Here is a 6,000-nt window from a genome sequence, read left to right on the forward strand (position 1 = left end):
CAGTTAATTGATGAGTATGTGCCAATTCTTTCCCCGGGAAAAAAAGGAACACATGGTCTATAGCTGTCATGCTGACAGAGCTTAAGACTTCATTTTTTACCTCTGAAGTTTTTAGCTTTGTGGCAGACTGACCACACAAGGCAAATTTAACTGTGTGAGTACCTAGGCTAGATCTATTCAAAAAGTCAAAATACAAATAATAGGTAAATCCCTGCTCATCCCCCCCAGCCCATTTTTTAGCAGAAGTAACATAAATAAGGATGCCAAGTCTTAATTAGGTGCACCACGAAAAGCTGAAAAAAATGCAGCTTTTCTTTTCCCTGTCCCAGAAACCTGAGTATTTGTTAGGGACCACTAAAAGTGTCTTAGCCTTTCAGGGGGAAGAGATGGTGGAAAGGTTTGTTATGCCATCTCCTAATCACAAAATAGAATACTGGCAATTGCAGGTGGCACTGTGAGGGACAAGAACATGCTCTCTGGTGCTATGGCACAATCTGCCCTGCTTTCATAACCAGATGTGCTGGGGACAACAGGGTAGGGAGAGCAAAAGAGAGGTGAGCTGCCCTTAGGTGGTCTGAAACACAGCAGTGAGAATGAAGTCACACAGTACCACACAGAGGGGCATGAGGATTATCAACTGCAATATTCTTTGTATGCATGTCTTTTTGAAAAAATTCTTGGCCTGATTTCTAGTATCACAAATGTATGCAATTCTGAGCAGTGCAAGCATGACATAAAATGCATCAATAAGTAAAGATAAATATGCTAAATATGGGTCCCCACTTCTAAACAAAGCAAGCTAAGCAGTAACACCATCCCTTTCTTTAAGTACATGAGAGACTTATATGCAATTTAAAAGGTGAAGAACAAGCATAATATGATGGCAGCTCATTAAAGTGACATGTTGTCACAGAACCTGCTTTATTGCTGGTAGACTCTTTTGCTGTTAATTACTATAACTTTGTAGGTAAATTGAGTAAACCTTTTCATTTACTAAGTTAAATTTCCATCATTGAGGAATATAAGTTTCTAGACATGCATACAATTTTTCCCTACTATTAAACAAGTCAATGCTATAGTAACATGATTATGCAGCTTAGAGTTAATGGTTCCCACAAAGCTGTCTTAATAAAGCCTTTTGGGATTCAGGAGGAAAAGGAAGAAATTCAGAAACTAAGAACAAGGCTGGAAGGCGACAACATGCTTCAACTGGCTCTAGTTACTCAATCACACTTAAGCAGTCTGAGACAGCAGGGTGAGTGCCATGCATTACAGAGGCACAAAGGAAAATTGTTATCCCAATGCAATAAAATATTTCCAAATTTCAAGCCCAGGAATCATTTTTAAACTGAAATGACAAGAATGGCTATCTAATGAACCAATTAAAGTTACAGCAATAATAAATAAAATTAAAACAGCATAAAGAAAGATAATTGAGGAATCAGTTATTAATGCAAATCTGAAAGTAACTCTATATAGGCATGTTACAAATGCTATAAAAATAAATATTAAAAAGTTCACCAATTGTTTGCAGATAAAAACCACTATGGAAAAATGAGCTGGGGAGGGTGTAGGTGTACAAGCCCATAATACCAGAACCAGTATTAGTCACCAACTTACACAATGATGGGGAAGCACATATTTAAAAAAAAAATCAGTCACGCCAATATCTGCAGATGACAAAAATTAATGGAGTGGCAAATAATGGCTAGGACAGAGCAGTCACACAGAACAATATGGATCACTTGCTGAAGTGAGCCCATTCAAACAAAATGCATTTCAATACTGGCAACTCCAAAAGTAAAATATCTCAAAATAAGAAATGCAAATCTTGCTATGAAAGGTACATGGCCGCCTTCACGAAAGCACTGACTGGAAAGAATGAGGAGTGCATAATGGATAAATAACTCATTGTGAGATTCCAGTACAATCGTGGTGGCAGTGAAGAGCTTTTAGGGGTGGAGAAGCTTAATGAGATTACTGGCCTTGTTAAACAAGGGAAATAGGAAGGCAATGTTATCTCTGCATATGGTGCCAGCAGTACTACTCTTGCATGCAGTCCTGATGCATGAAAACCCTGGAGAGAGCACAAGGAGACATCACACATAAATCTGAGTCTTGGAACAATTAAAAAAAAAAAGAAAGAAAGAAAGAAAAAATGGCACAAAAGGGTGACATGAAAATAGTGTCTAAATGCCCTCACACAAAAAAAAAAAAAAATTAAAAACAAAGTTGTAGCAAAGTGCTTCCAAACAGACAGAAAAGAAGAGAAAGTGGGTGGGAAGGCAATTCTGGTAACTGACTATAGGAGCAGTTTCCAAAAGCTTTTGGCAAAATAGGAGCTATTGGAAGTACATGTAATGGATGCAGGTGATGTGAGTTTACACTAGATTATGGCACCATTCATTTAGCTGCACAGGAGACGTCAAGGTAAAACCCTAATAACTGTGGTAAATTCCAGGCCAAAGGGTTTGGGTTTGTCTTCTCCTTATCACCTCCCCTTTAACAATCCTGAAATATCCCAATTAAGTTGTCACAGACCGAAGCCAACAAACATAACCCTAAAAGTTTCAACTCTTTAAGCAGCGAGTGCAAGGCTGAGGCATTTTAAAAACATCCCTCGGTTTACTCAGCAGAGATGTGTTGTTCTATTACCTTCTACAGCAGCTGATTATTAAAACTAACTAAAACAAACTTCCTCACTCTCTAATAACATAGCCAGAGCTAATATATCCGTATGTTTATGTTTTCAAGGCATCCAGAGGCAAGTGTTTAGGTTAAATAAAAAAATCAAACAAACAAAAATTTTAAAAGTTTAAAACCTTGTCTGCGCCAGCTCTGACCGCACTCTGCCCTGAGCGCGCCTTGCCCTCAGTGACCGACACTCCCTTCCCAGGTGTTTCACGCTCCACCAGCTCCGGTGCGCTGGGAAGCGCTGGGTCCTTAACCGGGAGCTGCCTCACCGGGAACAGCAAACTGCTCCCTCCGCTCCTGACGCCTCACAGCGCAGCTCAGACCCAAGGGAAGGCACTGACGTGCGCTCCCAGCCGCAAGCGAGCCGCTCCCCGCCCCGGCACGGCATGGCAGCCGGCACGGCGTCCGCCCGGGACAACACCCGCTCCCACAACCACCTGACCCCTTCGCCATCAGCGCACCGTCCCTCAGCGCCCCAAAACGGCAGCGCGGGCCGGGCCCGGCGGGGACCGCTCCCCTCGCTCCATTGGCCGGGCTGTCCCTTCCACCGGGACGCGCTTCGCTGCCCCGGCCGGGCTGTCCCTTCCACCGGGACGCGGCACCGAGGGCCGGCCGTGGCTCGCACGCCCCCTGGCGGGCAGGGGAGGGCCGGCAGCTGCCGGCGCCGGGCCGTTGAGGGCCGGGGCGGGGCGGGGGGCTCTTAGCCGCCATTTTATCGGCTCGGTGGGGCCCGCGGCGCGCCGGGGGTGCGCCTCCTTGAGGCGGGGTTGCAGCAATCTAAATAAATTAATAAATAAATTTATATATACGTACGTACACACATAAGTACATACATACTGCCTTAAGATGCCGTGTCCCCTAGCAGCAGACCTCGTGCCAACCCGCAGCATGGAACCCGACTGACCCGAGCGGGGCAGGCAGCCTGGCACGTCCTGCGGGGCCAGTGCCACCTCGTGCCCCCTCTCCGGTCTCCCTGAATGTGCCTTTCCCGCGGGCTCCGGGCCGTGGCAGGGGCTCCACAAGGGCAGCACCACAGCGGGTGCTGCCCGTGGTGCTGCCTGGCGCTTGCCCAGGCCCTGCTCCTTCTCACAGCCCGACGGCGAGGCCCGACTGCGGGCCCAAAGCAGAGCCCTGCCCTCGGCAGGTGACCCCATGACAGCAGCGGGCTCAGACCACCTTGCTCCTTCTCAAGGGCAACCAAAGGGTGCCAGCTTGACTGCTCATATATGCATGTGGTAAAATACATGAGGGTTTTTTTCCTTTGTTTTTAACTGCGCAAAAGGTGTTTTCAGATGGCTTTCATCGGCAGCCAGTGAAATGTACCAGTGCACAGAAAAATTGCTTCAAACAAAGCCCAGCTTGTTTCTCAGACCATGGTCACTGGTGGCCAGCAGTGGCTGTGGGCGCTGCCCCAGCTTCACACCAGTGCTGGGCGGGTAGCACAGCCAGTGGCTGTGGGCAAGAGCCACCCGGCCAGGAGGACAGAGGGGAAGGGATCAGTCTGGCATTGTGCAGCAAATCATGTGTGTGCACATGCCTGGAAAGTTAATTTGTAATTTTTGCCCCTCAATAAATCAAGACAGATGCCCCTATAAATCCTGCTCCTCAGGAAGGAAGCAGAAGGGCAGGAACTGCATGGAGTAGAGAACAGGGCTATTTTTCTTTTCACTGCCAAGAGCACATCGCTGACACAGTGCTGTGCTGGGTCAGGCCTTCACCCTCTGCTAAGTTAATACCAACAACTCCTTCCTCTAAAGGGCAGATAGAACAGTGAGGCCCCCCCTTGCACTTTTCTGCCTTTCTTTCCTCTCAGTAGCAGTAGCCTCTGAAGGAGCTGCACTAATTAGTTGCTATTACACTTCTTGGGTGGCTGGAAGAACATACTGCCTCTGACCTCATGCTTTACAATGTACCTTAACAGCTTATTACTGCTATTGCATGGCAGCAATGGTTCATTTTATAGTTACTTTGAAAGAGCCATTCCTCCAGTGCTGAAAAATAATCTAAGACTAATGCACAGTCTCTCCAGAAGACTGCTGTTAAACTGTCTATAACCAAGTGTCCAAACGCTGTACAAAGCTGTTTCATTTGCTTAACATCGACTCACTAGCAATTAATATGCCTGACATAACAGCACACTACAAGGCCCATAAAATCTGTAGCAGTAGGGGAGTGAAATGATTATAACTTTTTTTTCTTTTTTCAATAATACCAGACTGCAGTTTGGGCACTGTAATCTTTTCAAAGCAAGAAGCTGAGCTGCATTTGAACAGCTGTTGTTTACTGAAGCAATAATTAGCAAGGAACAACTCAAAATACCTGCTACCTTCCACAGCAGCTCAGCATACACTTGCACCCTGTACCTGGAAGCAGAGAGGCTATGAGCTTCATATGTAGACTATACTTATTAAAAATCTCACCTAACTTTAAAAAAGGAAATTTTTATAATAGAAGCATCTGCCAGCCAGTAATCCCAGTGAATTCATTGTGAGCTGGGAAGCACAGACCACAGCTGATACCAGATGTCCCTAACACAGTGGTTTGCAGCTGGTGAGGGACAGCACATGCTGCGCGTGGGGGGTAGGGCATTCTGCAAATAAGGTGTTAGGCACAGTCCTTCTCAATGTGCTCTACTGGCTCCAGGCAAGGTCAAGCTGCACGCCTGCTCCTGGGACTGAAACCTTTGGGGAAAAGGTTTGCAAAGCCGTTTGTCATGTTTGCAAGTCTCCTGGTCTTACAAGACTTTTTTAGCTTAGCTTGACAGAGCAATGGACCAGCAGTGAGAGAGAGCAAAAGGGCTGCAGAACACAAGCAAGCTAAGCAGTAGGCACATTGAAAGCGGACCTCCTGATTCCACACCTGATGAAACCTAGTGATCTCTGTGTTTGCAAGCCATCCAGAAGTAGTCCTTTTTTCCTTAACGAGAGCTTGCTGCTGGTACATATTAGTTTGCAGCCAGGAATGGAACCTGTGTTACATGTTTCCAGCTCACACGCTAACAACTGGTTACTGGCAACTGTGATATATGTATACATTCCCTGAGACTGCATGAAAACATCTGTATAACTCCCAGGTAGGGCTCTAAAGAAGCTTTAACTAAGCCATTGTAATTGCCCACTCCTGTCCGAAAGGATAGTCATATCCCTTTCACCCACCTCTTCCCAGCCAAAGTCTTCCATTGCTTGTGCCAGCTCTTACATACATCTGAACCTATTAGGAGCCACTCTGAGGACCCAAAACCCCACTTCCTAGAGATTCATTCTCTGTGGATCTTATCTCTCTGGTATGCCTTCAAGCATGACTCTG

The sequence above is a fragment of the Ammospiza caudacuta genome, chromosome 4 (assembly GCF_027887145.1).
Source record: "Ammospiza caudacuta isolate bAmmCau1 chromosome 4, bAmmCau1.pri, whole genome shotgun sequence".
Taxonomy (NCBI): domain Eukaryota; kingdom Metazoa; phylum Chordata; class Aves; order Passeriformes; family Passerellidae; genus Ammospiza; species Ammospiza caudacuta.